Here is a 19,881-nt window from a genome sequence, read left to right as displayed (position 1 = left end):
TCCTGTACGCAGACAGAACAATCCAACCTCTGCGCCCCAAAACGGGAAGCTCATCACCCTTAGATACCGGCGCCTTCTGTAAACAAGTAATCACATTAGCCGGCTCCGCCAGCTCCAAAAAAGAATTCCAATTCTCACTCAAACCAGTAGAATCAGCCCACTCACGGGCTAAGGCTTCATAAGGCGTTGAATCCCAGCCGGGAATATCAACGGGCAATTTAAAAGTAGATTTCGACTTTCTAGAAAACATCTCGGAAAAGAAAGAAAAAGAGAAAAAGAGAAAGAAGAAAGAAGAAAAAGAAAAAAAACTACACTCACAAATATATAGAAATAATATACAAACGAAACCACGCACGCGCCGAAAGCAAACACGATACAACCACAACGCACACAGGTTTCGTAAACGGTTCGTGACGCCAAATGTTCTGCTTGGGTTTTCAGATCAGATAGAACCCGCTCATCAGAGCCTCACTAACCCAGACAGAACGTTACCCCCTCCCTAGGGCCTATTTACAATAGTGCAACCACATATATCTACCACCTAAGGACAGGGAATTCCTACTATACATACCAAGACCTCTTATAATCGGCGGCCTCGCGATCCCATACGGATCCAGACCTCTCTGCCCATACGACAGTATCACAAGTGGCGGCCTCGCGATCCCATACGAATCCAGACCTCTCTGCCCATACGACAGTATCACAAGTGGTGGCCTCGCGATCCCATACGAATCCAGACCTCTCTACCCAGACGGCAGTCTCAGCACAAGTGGCGGCCTCGCGATCCCATACGAATCCAGACCTCTCTACCCAGACGGCAGTCTCAGCACAATCGGCGGCCTCGCGATCCCATACGAATCCAGACCTCTCTGCCCATACGACAGTATCACAAGTGGCGGCCTCGCGATCCCATACGAATCCAGACCTCTCTACCCAGACGGCAGTCTCAGCACAAGTGGCGGCCTCGCGATCCCATACGAATCCAGACCTTTCTACCCAGACGGCAGTCTCAGCACAATCGGCGGCCTCGCGATCCCATACGAATCCAGACCTCTCTGCCCATACGACAGTATCACAAGTGGCGGCCTCGCGATCCCATACGAATCCAGACCTCTCTACCCAGACGGCAGTCTCAGCACAAGTGGCGGCCTCGCGATCCCATACGAATCCAGACCTCTCTACCCAGACGGCAGTCTCAGCACAATCGGCGGCCTCGCGATCCCATACGAATCCAGACCTCTCTGCCCATACGACAGTATCACAAGTGGCGGCCTCGCGATCCCATACGAATCCAGACCTCTCTACCCAGACGGCAGTCTCAGCACAATCGGCGGCCTCGCGATCCCCTACGAATCCAGACCTCTCTGCCCATACGACAGTATCACAAGTGGCGGCCTCGCGATCCCATACGAATCCAGACCTCTCTACCCAGACGGCAGTCTCAGCACAATCGGCGGCCTCGCGATCCCCTACGAATCCAGACCTCTCTGCCCATACGACAGTATCACAAGTGGCGGCCTCGCGATCCTATACGAATCCAGACCTCTCTACCTAGACGGCAGTCTCATACGACAGTTCATCCTATGATCACCATAACATACAAAAAGGGAATCAGTCTCACTATTCATCAGATCACACAAGGATTGCCAGTTCGAGCATAGCCTGTTCTCAGGTTCGAGGGGCTCCTCTTTCCCTTATTCAGTTACCACTTACCTGATCAGGGTTAACATCTGTTCATGTAGCCGCAGCTGACTAGAAGAATAGGCTACCCTCTCATACAAGAACACGCAGCACATGTTGGTTCACTACAAACTGGGTACTTTATTACTTATTACATACACAATCACATAACATTACGATATAACACATAACCTGCAAAGAAAAGTGAAAGATTAAGCTGTACACTCTAATAAGAAAGGGTCGACATCACCTTAGTAGTATGTAGCCTGCACTCAGTGGTCATCTAGGTTCCCTTCTCGTCTGTGCCTCAGCTCGCCTGGAAGTCACACCTCCGCAGTCACGGATACATGTCTGCACCACTATGCGCCGTTCTCTTCACCCTTCTTCGAGTCACTGGGACCTCTTCCTTCTCGGCTACTCTCTCCTCTCTGGCTATCCTGCTAGGAGAGTATCTGTCTCTCGCTTCTTTTCCGCCTTCAAGATGGCGTCTGTCTTCCCTGGAATAAGTAGTAGCTTTACTGCTAACGGCTAGATGCCGCCTACGGACTGAACATGTAACTGCCTCAGACTTTCACTAATATAGAGGTGCGTTTCCTCATGGAAAATTCCGGCCTGTAACCTGCCGCCCACCAAATTCTTGTACCTCCCCGTACCAAGGACACGTTCCCAGCCGGCCGGCCTGATGTAGTGTCTTCGGCATGAAGAAAAATACAATCCTTCGATAAGGGCCGGCCTGAACCGGTTCTCTCCAAGCGAATAACACCTCATAACTAAAACATTACATTTGACCTAGAAGCATCCCAAGCTGCCGGAGCAGAAAGAAAGATGGAGTCTCTCCCGTTTGAGGCCTACCAGGCCTGAATTCAGCACAGCTCCATGAAATACCCTCACTACAGGACAGGTTATCCCTAATACTAACAAATCTATCCCCTAGGCTATGTGTGCAAGCCCTGATCTATGGGGAAGAGCACAGAATCATGTCGAGGTGCCTAGTAAATAGGCTCCATTCACTACTCTAACCCCTAGACTTGAATGATAAGAGACTGAAGTCACATTCCATCATTGTTCCTCACAAGAAGGCCGGGAAAATCGAGCAGAACAGATGGGTATGCCCAGAAGTGGGTCTCTTCCTCACTGTGCCACGGGATTCAAGCTAGCCTGGCTAAAGAAGGGTGACATACCCTGTAACCGGTCCCAGGATGCTTGTTTCCGGTCCAGGGAGGACCTGGCCTGGCAGTTCGATCTGGACTGTTCCCAGGGGACACAGGGTCAAAACTGATTTGTATATGGCTGGGTCCAAACTGGGGTGGCGTAGTGGGCAAAAGAACGATGAATTTAACCCAGATCTTTTGATTGGGGGAGAATGATTGCATTGTCAGAATTCCATCTATCATTTGTTTGCTGTAACACTTTTCGCCCTAAGTGGAAAGGGTATGCCCAGGCGTGGGTCCCTTGCTCACTGTGCCACTGGATTCAAGCTAGCCTGGCTGAAGAAGGGTGATATACCGTGAAACCGGTCCCAGGATGCTTGTGTCCGGTCCAGGGAGGACCTGGCCTGGCAGTTTGGTCTGGACTGTTCCCAGGGGGCACAGGGTCAAGACTGATTTGCATATGGCTGGGTCCAAACTGGGGTGGCGTAGTGGGCTAAAGAACAATGGATTTAACCCAGATCTTTTGACTGGGGGAGAATGTTTACATTGTCAGTATTCCGTCCATCATTTGTTTGCTGTAACACTTTTCGCCCTAAGTGGCATGGGTATGTCTAGATGTGTGTCCCTTGCTCACTGTGCCACTGGATTCAAGCTAGCCTGGCTGAAGAAGGGTGATATACTGTGAAACCGGTCCCAGGATGCTTGTGTCCGGTCCAGGGCGGACCTGGCCTGGCAGTTTGGTCTGGACTGTTCCCAGGGGGCACAGGGTCAAGACTGATTTGCATATGGCTGGGTCCAAACTGGGGTGGCGTAGTGGGCTAAAGAACAATGGATTTAACCCAGATCTTTTGACTGGGGGAGAATGTTTACATTGTCAGTATTCCGTCCATCATTTGTTTGCTGTAACACTTTTCGCCCTAAGTGGCATGGGTATGTCTAGATGTGTGTCCCTTGCTCACTGTGCCACTGGATTCAAGCTAGCCTGGCTGAAGAAGGGTGACATACCCTGAAACCGGTCCCAGGATGCTTGTTTCCGGTCCAGGGAGGACCTGGCCTGGCAGTTCGGTCTGGACTGTTCCCAGGGGGCACAGGGTCAAGACTGAATTGCATATGGCTGAGTCTAAACTGGGTCGGCATAGTGGGCAAAAGAAAGATGGATTTAACCCAGATCTTTTGACTGGGGGAAAATGTTTGCATTGCCAGCAGTCCATCCATCATTTGTTTGCTGTAACACTTTTCGCCCTAAGTGTGATGGGTATGCCCAGACGTGGGTCCCTTGCTCAATGTGCCACGGGATTCAAGCTAGCTTGGCTGAAGAAGGGTGACATACCCTGAAACCGGTCCCAGGATGCTTGTCTCTGGTCCAGGGAGGACCTGGCCTGGCAGTTCGGTCTGGGCTGTTCCCATGGGGCACAGGGTCAAGACTGATTTTCATATGGCTGGGTCTAAACTGGGGTGGCGTATTGGGCAAAAGAACGATGGATTTAACCCAGATCTTTTGACTGGGGGAAAATGTTTGCATTGCCAGCAATCCGTCCATCATTTGTTTGCTGTAACACTTTTCGCCCTAAGTGTGATGGGTATGCCCAGACGTGGGTCCCTTGCTCAATGTGCCACGGGATTCAAGCTAGCCTGGCTGAAGAAGGGTGACATACCCTGAAACCGGTCCCAGGATGCTTGTTTCCGGTCTAGGGATGACCTGGCCTGGCAGTTCAGTCTGGACTGTTCCCATGGGGCACTGGGTCAGCACTGATTTGCATATGGCTGGGTCCAAACTGGGTTAGCGTAGTGGGCAAAAGAACAATGGATTTAACCCAGATCTTTTGACTGGGGGAGAATGTTTGCATTGTCAGCATTCCGTCCATCATTTATTTGCTGTAACACGTTGAATTATTATCGGCCAATTTTTGACAATATTAAGGGCTTGAAACAGATATACGACTTGTTGATAAATGCCCATGGCTATATAATTATGGAAGGCAATTTTAATTGAATACACTATTTAGGTCTTGATATGTCAAACAAGGGTAAACAGCAATTGAAACCAAATATGGCGAAATTATTAAGAATTATGGAAAAAGATTTCGCCCTATTAGTACCTTGGTGGGTAGATCACCCAGGCTCTACCCAGTTTACATGCACTCAGCTAGGTTCAAGACTTTTTTTTTTATAAATAAGCAACTTGTAAGAGGGGAATCCTATATTTTTTCTAATTCATTTTCGGATCATTTATTAGTCTCCCTGGTAATATATTCACCCACCCCTAAAAAAATAATACCAGGGGGGCGTGGCCAAGTAAGATGGCTGACTGGTAGTGCACCGAGTCAGCTCCGGCCCCACGGACTCCTGAGAGCGGCTAAACGGGGGCTCTAGACCGGCGCTCTTCGTGGAAAACTATCGCGGGACGCCTGTGGAGGCAAATGGCCCGGCGGCGAGGATGAGGCGGCGCCGGTGCGGCTGGGAGGCAAGCGCTGACCCTGGAGCGAAGACCCAGCAACATGGCGGCGGACAGCCACGAGCGCTCGCCGAGCGGCGGATTCCCGGCTCCAGGAGAGTGACCAGAGGCTGATCGCGGTGACCGCGCACCGGGAGGGGAACACCGCGACAGGGGAGAGGCTGGGCCGGACTCTGCAGGCGCCGGTGAGCGGACCATCACAAGGGGACACCTCTCCGAGAGACGTGCGGGCGGAAGCGGAGATTGCGGCCCTCCCGGAGACCGTGAGGGAGGACGGACGGCCGGCGGGAGATAAGTGGTCCGCCCGGACGGAGACCGCGCCAGGCTGCGGGGAGCGGGGGCACCCGGGCGAGAAAGGATGCCTGACTTTAAGATGGCGGCCGGGAGGGACACCTGCCGGCGCCGGGACCGGGGGAGCCTCCGCGGCGCTGGTTATCTGGCACCCGAGATGGGACAGATGCTGTGACAGATAGGAGCGGGTTGCGCTGGCGAGGACTCCCTGGGGCGCGGCACGTGGACCTGATTGGGTGCCTGAGCGGAGCCGGGTCGGTCCCTGCTCTGGTCTCCGGGATCCCAGTAGCTGTGCAGCGTTGATCGGACGCGAAGAGGCCATAGAACCGGAGGAGGCGACGTCGTGGGGCACAGAGTGGGTGGTCTGATGGGGAAGTCGTCCCGTGCGCCTCCGACGAAAAAGGCGCCAAAGCCTCAGGAAAACCAAGTGGCGAAGTACTTCCAGGCGCGCTCCAGCACTGCGGACGAGGGTGGTCCAGGCGGAGGGGAAGACATGGCCTTGACGAAGGACGAACTGGTGGCTACGCTCCGGGACTTCAAGAGGGATCTCTGCGGTGAACTTAAAAGGGACCTCCACGCCAGCCTGGACCAATTGCGTGGGGACCTAACGGAAAAGCTTGGCGATCTGCGCAGAGATGTGGACGCCGTGGGGTCGCGCACCCTGGAAGTGGAGGAGAAGGTGCAATCCCTGGAGAGTGCGGCTCAGGCTTCCCGGTCGGAGTGCGCGGAACTTCGCGCTCAGCTGGCGCAATCTACTCTGAAACTGGAGGACTTGGAGGACCGTTCCCGGAGGGAGAATATACGGGTGAGAAACTTGGAAGAAGGCGCAGAAGGTCCGGACCTGGAGGCGTTCATCATAGGCCTCTTTGGAGAGGTGGTAAACAGGCCAGACCTCAACATAAAAGTGGATCGGGTGCACAGGGTCGGACCACCGGTCCACGGCGAACGCCGGAGACCTAGGGATGTCCTAGCAAAGCTGCACGCCTTCCCGGTCAAGGAAGCCATCCTGGAAGCGGCCAGGAAGAAGAAGGAAGTCTCGTTCCAGGGCCACAGTTGCTCTCTCTACCAGGACTTGTCGCAGGCCACCCTTGTTCGGAGGCAGCAGCTCCGCCCGGTGACCAGCAAACTCAGGGAGGACAATGTGCGCTATCGCTGGACCTATCCCTTTGGGCTCAGCTTCGAATGGCACAACAAAAGACATCACATCACGGACTTGAGTGAAGGGGTGCGTATCCTGGGCCTCCCGTCGGCACCGGAGGAGGGAGGTGGCCCGGGGCCATCCGGATCAGTGGCAGTCGGCTCTCAGGGGGAGCAGTGGCACAGAGCGCAACGCCAGCGAGGAGGGCCTCACCGTGAGTAGCGGCCGCAAGTTGAGAGAACGGGATTCTCCGGGATGCAGTTCTTGAACATCCGCGGGGGGCCCTCCGGCCGGGAGGGTCCCGGGAGCCCAAGCGGCGACGCCAGGTGGCTGGCAACGAGTCTGCGACGGCCCAGCGGAGAGGGATGCGGCAATCTCCACAGAGACACTGAGGCTGCATGGACACTGAGGTTTTTGTTTTTCTCTATGAGCCCTTTGTTTGGCCCACATGTCGTTGTTGCTCTGCCGGTTGCGGAGCAAGTTAATGAGGTTAGGAGTTCGATGGGGCGGGGTCTTGGTTACTTCTCCTGGAACTACCCCAGGCGTGTGGGGTTCCATGGTTGAGTGCTTGTGGTGGGGGGGGTGCGGGAGGGGGGGGGGGGTCTGAGGGGGTCGGGTTGGGGGGGGGGGTGTCAGAGGTAGGCTGCAAAGAAGTCGTGAAGAGGGACCGGGGAGAGGCAATGAGATGTTAGGAGGGGATCCCGGGAGGGGAGGAGGACAGGCGCTGAGGTTTGGCATCGGCGGATCCTACAACACGGGGTGGAGAGGGGGGCATACACTTATTTAAGATGGTGACGTGGGCTACATGGAACGTGAAGGGCCTGAATTCACCCCAGAAGAGACAGCAGGTCCTGAAGTACATTGTGGATCGGCAGGTCAAGGTAGTTGCTCTGCAGGAAACGCATCTTACAAGGGAGGACGTGGGTAGGCTCAAGCATAGGGCTTTCCCGCAGATTTTTCACTCAGCGGCCACCACCAAACACAATGGAGTGGCGATATTGTTCCACAGCTCGATGCCATTCCAGATAGTGGACTCACAGAGAGATAAGGAGGGGAGATGGCTCATGCTCAAGGGGCGGCTTCAGGGCCAACTATGCACCATTGCGGTTGTGTATGCTCCGAACACGGGCCAGGCGGTGTTCACAGCTCGCATGTTGGGGTCCCTGGGCGGATTCGCGGAGGGCCCCATCATTCTGCTGGGGGACTTTAATTGCCTGTGGGATGGTGTCCTAGACGGCTCTCACGTGGCGGGGGCACGATCATCAGTGTTTTCCAAGCGAGTCAAGGACCGCTTCGATTCCCTCGGGCTGCGGGATGGGTGGCGGGCTCTCCATGAGACGGCAAAAGACTACACTTTCTACTCCCATGTCCACCGGACTTACACTCGCATAGATTACATTTTCATTAGTCAGGCATTAGTGGGGAAGGTGGCAGGGGCGCAGATTCTCCCCATTTCGGTCTCGGACCACGGGATGGTCCTATTGGAGCTACAGTGGGGGGAGCGGGGTCGTGGCAGGTGGTACTTTCCGGGGGCCCTCCTGCGAGACCAAGTGCGGAGAGTGGAATTGACCGAGGCCATAGGGGAGTACTTCCAGGACAACCCGCCTGCTGACACCTCACATCAAAATACATGGGATGCCTTCAAGGCGGTGATGAGGGGCAAATGTATCCAACTACAGGCGTCGCTGCGGCGACAACAAGCATTGGAGCGGGAGGCACTGGAGGAGGAACTTAGGGGGTTGGAGGGTAGACATAAAGATAAACCCACTCGAGCCCTGCAGCGACAACTCACGGCGGTGAGGGGTAAATTGCGGGCGATATATAGCGCCAGGGCGGAATATACCTTGCTGAGGCTGCGCCGCGCGGGGTATGAACAGGGGGACAAGGTGGGTTCTCAGTTGGCCCGGAAGCTTCGCATTCAGCGGGCAAAATCCTATGTGGAAGGCATTCGGGTTGGGCCAGACCGTATCACACACGAGGAGGCAGCGAAGACCAGAGCCTTTAGGGATTTTTATGGTGAGCTTTATGGGGGGAGATCGCTGGCGCACGACGCGCAAACGGCATATCTTGATGGGGTGGAGTGCCCCCAGTTGTCAGCGCTGGACCGGGACCGGCTGGACGAACCGATTTCCGTGGAGGAGGTGCGAAATGCCATAAAGCGTCTCAAGCTCCACAAGGCACCTGGGCCCGACGGCTATACCGCCCACTTTTATAAACACTTTGTGGACGAGCTCGCCCCGCATCTGGCGGCTCTGTTTCGGGCGGTGGCGAAAGAGGCAAGAGTGTCCAACTCAATGGCAGAGGCGGTGATCACGGTCCTACCTAAACCGGGCAAGGACCCGCTGGTGTGTGCATCATACCGCCCCATAGCACTTCTGAACCTAGATGCCAAGCTCTACTCCATGATCCTAGCTAGCCGCCTCGATGACCTGCTGCCTCGATTGATCCACCCGGACCAATCGGGCTTCATTAAAGGGCGCCAGACGCACGATAATATACGGCGTACCATCCACCTTATTGAGAAATCATCCAGATTTAAGATCCCAGCGGTGCTAGTAGGATTGGACGCTGAAAAAGCGTTCGACCGCGTAGATTGGCCCTTCCTCTTCTTAACCCTGCAAAAATTTGGGTTCGGGGACGCTTTTATGGAGATGGTGCGAGCCAACTACAGCCATCCCTCCACGAGAGTAGTGGTCAACGGGACCCCTTCCGAGCCCTTCCAGCTGACTAGAGGTACTAGACAGGGGTGCCCGCTGTCCCCTCTGCTTTTCGCCCTCAGCATAGAGCCACTAGCCATTCGGGTGAGGGAGAATGCTTCCATTAAAGGGATCCGATTTGGAGGGGAGGATCACAAAATCTCCCTCTTCGCGGATGATATTCTGCTGACTGTGGGGGAGCCACAGGTCTCTCTGCCCGCAGTGCAGGAGGAATTGAGGGACTTTGAGAGAGTGGCAGGGTTCACGGTCAACATGACCAAATCCTACATACTCAATCTCACGCTCTCGAGAGCGGAGGTGGCCTTGCTCAAAGCCCAGACGACGCTCTCATGGGCCCACCACTCGCTACAATATCTAGGGGTACAGCTGACACCGACGGTTTCGGGACTGTACGGGGCCAACTACACCACAGTTTTGCCACACTTGCGGCAGGAGTTGCGGCGGTGGACGCCCTTATACATATCCTGGTTGGGGCGAATCAATGCGGTAAAAATGATGGTGCTGCCCCGGATCCTTTACTTGTTTCAGGCCTTGCCGATCCCGCTGGAGAAGGCATTCCTTCCGCAGCTGAAGACACTGATCACTCAGTTTGTATGGCAAGGAGGGAGGGCTCGGCTCCCCTTCACGGTGCTTCGGAAACACAGGACGGATGGAGGGATGGGGCTGCCGGACTTTGAGCTATACTATCAAGCGGCCCAATTGCGGGTCGTACTGGAATGGACGGTACGGGAGTCGGAGAAGCATTGGCTTCATATGGACCGGGCGATAGCCGGCAGGTCCATCTGGGACCTGCTGTGGAAACCGAGGGGAGATAGACCGCCGAATGCATATCTTAGCACGCCAACGCGCACTACATTGGAGGTTTGGGATAAAGTCACGCGGAGGGAGGGATGGACGACATTCCCTTCCCCTTATATCCCGATACACTTTAATCCGGCCTTTGCTCCAGCCAGAGAGGAGGGTCCCTTTGATGGGTGGCGAGAGGGAGGGTGCCTAAAGCTGGCGGACCTATTCGATAAGGGGGTGTTCCGCTCGTTCCAGAACTGTAAGAGTGAGTTTGGGGTCCCCCACAGTGAGCAGTTCCATTATTTGCAGCTCAAACACTGGGCCACGGCGCCGCCGTTCAGGGAGGCGGGCTGCCGGAGCCTTACGGAGGTGGAGAAGCTGGTGCTGTCACGGGCAGGCTCGACGAAGGGGGCGATTTCGTCTCTCTATGGGATGCTGCTGACTACACTACACACACCCAGGGCCAGACATATGGAATTCTGGGAGCGTCTCCTGGGGAGGGAGGTCACTGAGGCTGAGTGGGGGGGCCTGTGGCGGGACATTCCTAGGCACAACTTGTCGGTAGGCTTGCGGGAAGCTCACTACAAGACCATCTTTGATTGGTACCTATACCCCACAAAACTGGCTAGGATCTTCCCGGGGACCTCTGCACTCTGCTGGCGGGGATGTGGTCTCCTCAGGGATTTCAAACATATCTGGTGGGACTGCCCTAGTATTCAACCTTTCTGGGCAGAAATTTTAGCGCAGATTAAAGAGATTTTGGGCTTTGAACCCCCCGGGGACCTTGCTCATGTCATCCTGGGTCTTCGGGGAGAGGACTGGGAGGGAGTGTCCAGGGGAGATAAAGCTATATGGTGGCTCTGCGTGGGGGCAGCTAAACTCACGGTGGCAGCCGCGTGGAAGAAACAGGCTGCTCCCGCTCTGTCACTGTGGCATGCCCGCCTGTGGCGCCTGCTTTCGATGGAGCGCTTGGCGATGTGCTTTAGGGAGGATCCCACAGCCTTTGAGGAGTCCTGGGGCTCGTTGCTGACCTACCTATCTAGGGGCCTCCCGTCAGCCGTCTTCCCGCCCGCATGGAGGGCGATGCGTCTCTTCCGGACCTGGCTTTCCCCGGTCTGAAACGGTTTCCCTTTTTTGTCATTTCGGACGCTATGCAGCAGCCTCTGGGGGTGGGGGTGGTGGGAGGGGGGCAGTGGGGGGGGGGGGGGTGGGGGGTGGGACGGGATTCCAGAGGAGTCTGAGGAGGGGTTCCCCTGGGTCGCACATGGAGCATCTGAACCACCTATGGGGCATTCTGTAGATACCTAGGGCCGGGGGACTCCCGGCAGTTACTTGTTATTGTTTGACTGTGCTTGTGCAAAGCTACTGTTGTTCTGAAAATCAATAAAAACGATTGCTATAAAAAAAAATAATACCAGGTGGTACTTTGATAAAGCATTGCTTTCGGATCCAATATTGATCTTTGAAACTTGTGAGTTTATACAGTGGTTTTATAAAGAGAACATTAATACAGCATCAGGTTTTATGGTCTGGTAAGCTTTTAAGGCCTCTTTTCGGGGACAGGTGATTGCATATAAGGCTAATCTATATAAACTTAGGCAACATAAGATTCAAGGACTCCAGAATGTTGTAGATGGAGCTAGGGGAGATCTTAGGTCCAGGCCCCAATGAGATCCTGAGGAGGAGGTTCTTCAGCAGGAATTACTAAGGGCAAAAGAACAACTAAAACACTATTTTATTCTCTAAGAGATCTCTGGAAGGAAAGCATTTCAGCAGAACGTATACGAAAAAAGACAGCAGATAGGAACAATTTTAGCCTGGTCTACTAAAACACAACAGAGCAGGCAACTAATTCCACAAATAGGAGACCCCAGCACTGCGAGCCTGGTTAAGGCTAAAGATAGAATTGCCTAAATTTTTGTTTCTCATTTTAAGAAAATTAATGCAAAGACCAAGCTAGTTAACACCCAGGCCCTTGAGAATTATTTTACTGCAGTTCAGCTACCCATGATTACCAAGGATGATTGTGAGGCTCTGAATGAACCAATTACACCTGCAGAATTAAGGGAAATTATAAAAGGAATGGCTAAGGCAAGTGGTAATAATGGAACACCGATTGAAGTCTATTAGCTGTTTTCGGATGAGCTCTCTCCTTTTAATTATTCCTGTAAAATCAGATTATGAATGGGTTACCTGTCTGTGATAGATTTTAGGGATCAGTTGTGATTTCTATCTTGAAGAAGGATAAGGACCCTAAGGACCCGAGCTCCTATCGCCCAATAAGGCAATTAAATGTAGTCTACAACCTTTTAATGAAAATTTTAACGAATAGGATTGCGGGTTGTGCGCAACAGGTGGTACATGCAGACCAAACAGGGTTTCTGCCCGGCAGGCCGACGGCTGCTCATACCTTTTTCTGATACAAGCTATCGACTATTTGTCAGCCAGGAAGGGTAGACCTCTTAATGATAGATGCAGAAAAGGCATTCGATCTGGTAGATTGGCAGGCCTTTTTTTGTATTCTAGGAAATTTTAGTTTTCCACTCCGCATGATAGAAATGTTTAGAGGAATTTAGAAGGGGACGATTCCAAAAATAATTATAAATGCGGATCAGGCGGGTGAAGTGGTGATAAGGCGGGGCACTAGGCAGGGCTGCCCCCTCTCGCTCCTTTTATTTTCTCTTTTTATTGAGCCACCGGCAATAAGGATCCACTCTAACACATCAATTCTGGATCCGCTAACAGGAAAGGCAAAAGTTAAGCTGTTTGGCGATGATATGATTTAATATCTGAATCCATATAAGACAAACATCCAGTCTGTGGTAGGGTCAATCCAGGCATTTACAGCCCTGGTGGGGGGGGAGGGGTACAAGGTTAATCAGGCAAAAATTGAGCTCCTTTTGTTTAACTCGGTGGAGGCTGATCTTACCGCAGGGCTAAATTTTCTGCCATTACGACTTATGAGATATTTGGGCTTATACATTACTGCTGATTTTTCTCAATTGTTTCATCTAAATTATGTAAATACTTCTAATAAAATAAAACACCTTTTTAGAAAGATGGTCGCTTTTCGCTCTGTCTATAGTAGGCCGAGTTTCCCTAGTAAAAATGTCTATACTTTCCTTGCTGATATTTCTGTTTCTAAATCTTCCTTTAAAAATACTTATCTCATATTTCAATGAAGTGGATAAAGTTATACATGAGTTTGTATGGACAAGAAAAAACCTTGGATCAAACTATCTATTTTACAGTTAGATGTAGAACAGTGGGGGCTTGCACTTCCTCACTTTTCCGCTTATTATCAAGCTGCGTTAGTTAGTTTACTAACACAGCTAGCAGCCCCTTCCTCGAAAATGTTTGTTAAGTCTTATGTTAACAGAAAGCGCAATTAAGTTTTCAGCATTTTTGCGCACCACAAAAGAAAACAAGATATAAGGGCATGATAATAATTGCAAATCGTACACAGCGGTTTTATAAAACTTACTATGTACCAACATGTCACGCATACACCTCTCTTCAAGACTGTGAGTTATGGGGTCTCCAGCTTTCGGAAAAGGCACTGCAGTCCTATAATAATTGAGGCTTTCGTAAGCTAGGTGACTTTTATAATGGTACCAACGTGATAGCATGGGAATCATTTGTATTGCAATTCGAACCCCAAAGTCAAGGAGGTTATATTTTAGGCATACAACATGCCTTCTTGTAAATAATTACACAATAATTAATTAGAGGGAAAGAATAACTTTAAAAGCAGCCTTTGAGTTGAATCTGAGTGGTGTTGGAATTTGCTATCGGCTACTGTGCCAGGACATGAATAAGAGACTCGTTGAGGCAATGGTTCCTAAAATTGCTCAGGAAACTAATTGTCAATTTAACATTTAGGAATGGAAGTGAGTGTGCGAGTTTGGGAATAAAGCTCTGAGGGCGGCCAATTTCAAAAGAATGTCTTTTCATTATAGATGGTTGGTCTATTATATTCCCCTCAGGCTACATAAATGGGCCCATCAATCCTGAATGAATGTTTTAGATGCAACCTGGCTGGGGCAGAAGACTGGATACATATATTTTTTACATGTCCTAGACTGCAACACTTTTGGCAGGAGGTGTTTAGGTTTATTAGCTGTTGTATGTCTTTGGTTATCGTACCCTCAACATCATTGGCCCTATTTGGTTTTTCTCGCACAGGTAGTCAGTTACCAAAACATAGTCAATATTTTTTTTTCATATCTATAGTGGTAGCCAGATCCTTGGTGTTGCAAAACTGGAGCTCACCGAGGGTACCTACAATGGGACAGTGGCTTCCTAAGCTGGACCGGATCTACCAATTTGAAGAGGCTTACGCAAAAAGGGTAGGGGCGCTTCATAGGTTTAGGGCGACTTGGGAGGGCTATGTTCTGGTCACACATGCAAATGAGAATGTGCAAAGTAGGCTATCCCCTATGTAATCAAATATGACGTGTTTTAATATATAAAGTCTTTTTTATCTGATAGATCAATGCCAGTTTGTAGCAATATGTTGTTGTACTCTTTTATCTGGATTTTAGGTAATCCATGTCTTGATATATAGAATGCTCGTTATATATAATGTAAAATAGAATATGAATTTATGCTATTTATTGTCTAATGAATTATGAGACTGGGTATTACAAATGTTTTTCTTTTTTATGTACCATGATTACAATGTCTACAGTTTTCTGCTCAATAAAAAAAAAGGAAAATCAGTTTTGCAAATTTTGCAGAAGTAGCTGAATAGCGCTATTATTTGTATGACTGCTTTGCTAATAGGGTTAAACTTCACTGTTGATACTAGTCCCAATAGATCCATAATTAAACCCACCACACATTCCTCCAGTAGAAGATAGACATTGCTTTGATCTTAGAATTTTACACAAAGATGCTTCCAAAGGAATATTTTTTTAAACTTGTTTTCTAAGTTGCTGTATGAATATAATATTGTGATGGGCGCTAAGGACTGTTATGTCTGTGCCCATTTGCCTGCTATAGTAGCTGAGGGTATCACTTACCATCATATTCCGATTAGCATCTTATATCGCTAGAGTCACTTTGAGTATTATTTCATGAAATATAATTTAGTCCTGCCAGAAGTGCCCATGTATAAAAACTTGAATCCCCATGCTAATGCCAGGGAGCTGGAGACAGTTTGACATTTCTTTAGGTCCCCAACTAGGTTTGACACTGCCGGAGCCCAAAGACACAATTTGACATACTTAATGAGTCATTGAGAAGAAATTCTGTGATGATTCGGAAGATAGGAGATCTGTAATTCACGACAGAGCCATGAAAGGGATGGATATAATGAAGAATGTGTGGAAAGAGAAGGAGGGAGAGAAATGTACAGACATGGGAGTCATCAAAGGAAGTAATGTATCTACTGAAGAGAAGATAAGGATCCAATTGATCAATTTATGGGAGTGAGTCAGTGTGCTCACAAATTTAAGGTTCTGGGTAATGCAAATCAAGTACTTGCATAAAAGGATCCCATTATTTCCGGAGTTTATTATGTGAGTGGACAGCAAGTTTGCTTTAAGTTACCTGCTGATTGGGTGGCTACCTTCTACTTAGCTTTAGTTTTCTCTAAGATTTATCATGTAGAATGGTTAGTTGCCCAAGAAGTAGGGTTACCTTCTAGGACTAAATGTAGTAGTAGTGCTTCACAAATTGTAGGAGACCTTTTTGACACTATGATTCATTCAGTATGTGTTATTCTAAATGACTTAAAGATTAAAAAGCTTTCCACACTAGTGTACAAACTTGCAATTAGGACAGCTAGCTCTTTAATAGCTCCTGACACTGAACTGATATCCACTAGGTGTATGGTTCTTGATAATAGGTTTGCATTGGATATCTTTCTAGCAAAGGAGGGCGGAGACTGCAAGATGTTGAAGGTTCTAAAATCTTCTCCCTTTATTTCACATAAGAGCACAGAGATAAGGGGGTATGTGAAGAATATCACAGGTGTGGAAGTTGAGGTGAAGAAATTAGAAGCAACAGGTGCCTGAGAAGCAGCTGGAAATTGATTTTTCGCTATAGGTGCTTGGCTTAGCAATATTGGTAGTGGACTTCTAGGCACGATAGTTAGGGCCTATATTTGCATTGGCCTGATTTACTTATTTCGTATGGGAAAGGGATTTAAATATACGAGAATCAAAAAACTGTTTGTTGAGGTAAAGGGTATGAAAAGGAAAAAGGATGATGTTGAGATGAAGGAAAAACATTCTAATGCTTATGATGAAATGAGAGAATTGAAGAAGTCTAGATGTAAGATGTTGAAGACATTACAGGTTAAAATGGTCTCAAAGGTTGGTTTGTTTGTGTGCTGGCTATTCTAGCCATCAGAGGGAGGATCCGTGCATCACAGTTTATTGCTTTATACACGCATATGTCATATATACACATTATACGATAACCCTATTAATCTGTGTGCACCGTATTTAGGCAGTCAGAAAATCTGTATTTCGGCACTAGGCCATAATAGAACATAAAACAAATACAACATGCGGTAAAATGAAAAAGACATATAGTGCAAATAGTCAAACATTTGAGATACATGTGCAACCTACATGTACATCCTTCCATGCTTAACAGCCCCCATGGGCTTTAGACAGTAAATATGCTGTAGCACAAGAGATGGTGTGTTAAACAATAACAGCAGGGTAGCATCAGGTAACTCTTGTACTGGAAATATTACACTGTTATAAAGGAATTGCACATCCAGTTGGTCTTATGACTTAACTTCGGCAATAAATAAGTTAATGCACACATTAAAGAAGCGTTGACCAGCAACTAACGATTACAATGTATAGGCGATCTAAATGTGCTTCCTAGTCTGTTATGTGAATGTTGCACATCCCGTTGCCTCTGAATAATGACTCTTGACATTTGACAAATGGCCACTATGCAGATTTTCCTGGGGATGCACAATTTTTGCCTTACTCTCCACACACCCATCAAGTATTGAGAAAGAGAAAAGACCAGCAGTTTACTGGTATCATATCTCAGTATCTTAGGGTCTTCTTTTTACTCCCTTGTCCCAAAAACCGACATTGCGGAATAATCGAGCACCTCTTGCTACTCATGTAGGCCGGGCAGAAGAACATAATATGCTCAATGGTTTCAGTGGTTGAACCACAAGCAGGGCACTGCTGCTCAAACAGCCCTTGACACTCATGCCCACTTGGCAGTAAAGGCATAGAAGGTCAAGTGCTTGTCACCTAGGTAGTGTGGCTTTTATCTCATCCAGAAAGTCCTTCATTATGAAGGAGTACTTAACTACAAGTAGAGCATCTATAAGGATACAAAGTTTCGTCTGTAAGTGTAAGATTGAGTCTCTTAGGCACATGTACAAAGAAATGACAGAGTGCGGAGCTGTGCCAAATTTGGCACTGCTGCACTCCAACATTTCCAAAATGCAGAGATGCATCGTATTTACAACAATATGATGAACTTGTGTGTTTTCACTAGCACTGGCACTAAAATTAGCTGTCTAACACCAACACAGGCACCCTTGCACGGGGTGTCTGCGTTACAGGGAATGATTGTTTATGTGCAGGAAGGTGTTCCGTCCTGCACATAAACAATCCATAATGGTGATTTGTTACTTCTATGTGTGCTGCATAATTCAGCACACTTAGAAGTAACAAATCATCATTATTCCATTACTGTTTATGTGCAGAAAGGGACACCTTGCTGCACATAAACAATCATTCATGGAGTTTTGCTTTTTCAGAATGCAGCACACATTTTGCCATTCTAACGCCTGCTATTGATTGGCCTCAGATTAACACATCCTTGTAAATCTGGGGCAGTGTCAAAAAGCAATGGGTGTTGCGTTGGAACGTCCACAGCAACACCCATTGCACACCCCTTTTACTCAGATATCTGCGTAAGGGTATCATATTTACAGAGTGGTGTTACAACCACAAAAGGTAGCTTAATACCACTTTGTAAATATGGAGCAGGGCATTGCACCACAGGAACACTGTTAAAATTGATGTCCCTGTGGCGCAATGCCCTTGTAAATATGCCCCTCTGTATTTAATAGAAGACTTGGAGATAGCCTCAGTCCCTCACCTGGGACACTCCTTAGACTTGACATTCCAATCTCAGTCAATGTACCTTTCACATGCTTAATCCAGGGAATCTTACTAGAGCCTACTTGAAAAAGTTTTTCCTTGAGCGTTGTCGATAGGGCAAAAGCTCCAGTAGCCCAGATCCTCCCTCCTCTAGCACAGTACCGAATGCATTCCTACTCTATCAGAAAACACACTCAGCCAAAAATCCAGCCTAAGTGAAAACAGGGGAGTACTTGCAGGTATACCTACCAACTGACAGATACAGCGATTTTCCGCAATAACTATTGTGGTCACACCCAGGTTTCCCCAGAACTCTGCACAATCGGTGACTGACCCCAAGGTCTGATGATTATACATCTGTAAGGCTAGCTGAAAGGGACAAAACTGTGACCTAAACAACATCTTGAGAATTCCTCCAGGCACTAGCTCCATTTTTAATCTGCACTGTGTTATGTGAGCTTGCCACCCTAGGTGCTCAGTCAATGTTATGCCTAAATACACAAAAGTGGGACCCCTGTTAACGCTAAATTAGCCCTGGTCAAATGCACTGGGTTCAGGAGCATATATTTTGATTTGCTCACATTTTGGGGCATATCATCAAGGCCCGCAATAAGATTATTGCCGCTTTAGCATCCATTTTCGGACGAAAAGCAGTGATAATTTTATCGCACTATCAGCAAGGACACACTAACGCGTGTTTCCATGCCTCAACGCCATTTACCCTAACGCCCATCTTTGCATCTCTAATGAGATGCAAAGTGGGTGTTCCTGATCAAAATAACATGAGAAATGTCGCTAACCGACATTTCTCCAATTATCTAGTTGCATAGCGATAAGAAAAGTAGCGCGAACCGCGCTTATCGCTACTTTCCTTACATCTGCTTTCAATCTGACTTAGCCATTATATCCAACGGAAGGTGGATATTATGGCTACGTTTGCCCTGCCCTATCAACAAGCTATTGCCTACGTTTGTGCGATTATCGCTGGATTTCCAGCGATAATCGCACATTTTGCAGCTAGCGCTTGGATTGTTATCACATTGGAGATGAGCGTTGCTGATAGCACGCTATCTCTGCGATAAAATCCAGTGATAGCCGGTGATAATTATCCTCACGCTAAGCGCGCTTAGCAATAATTATCGCCGGCTGTGGCTGATATGCCCCTTTTTTCTTCTACACCACTCTTTCTGTATGCACCATATTTATTAAATAATAGTAGGTTGTTATATGTATGTGTATTGAGAGACACACATATAACCATATTATAGTCATTGTATTTACTAATGCTAATTGTACCTGTATGGTTCCCATATTTCCTCCGAAAGCTTGGCATGATTTTTGCCTAGACCACAATAGTTCAAACTATTTCTTAAATAAATGCTTTGCAAGTACATGTTTTTCTCTCTTCTGAAGGAGCAGTTCCAAGAAGCGCTCTTAGTTATAATAGGTCTTTATTATTGTAGCAAAATGTTTATAGATAAGCTTATCTATTTGGTCATTGCTATGTAGTGCGTAGGGATGTAGAGAGCCTTCTGTACCAATCTCTCCAATCTGTTTCTACCTTCAAGGC

Source organism: Triturus cristatus, chromosome 1_2 (assembly GCF_964204655.1).
Source record: "Triturus cristatus chromosome 1_2, aTriCri1.1, whole genome shotgun sequence".
Classification (NCBI taxonomy): domain Eukaryota; kingdom Metazoa; phylum Chordata; class Amphibia; order Caudata; family Salamandridae; genus Triturus; species Triturus cristatus.
This window is presented reverse-complemented; position numbering follows the sequence as displayed.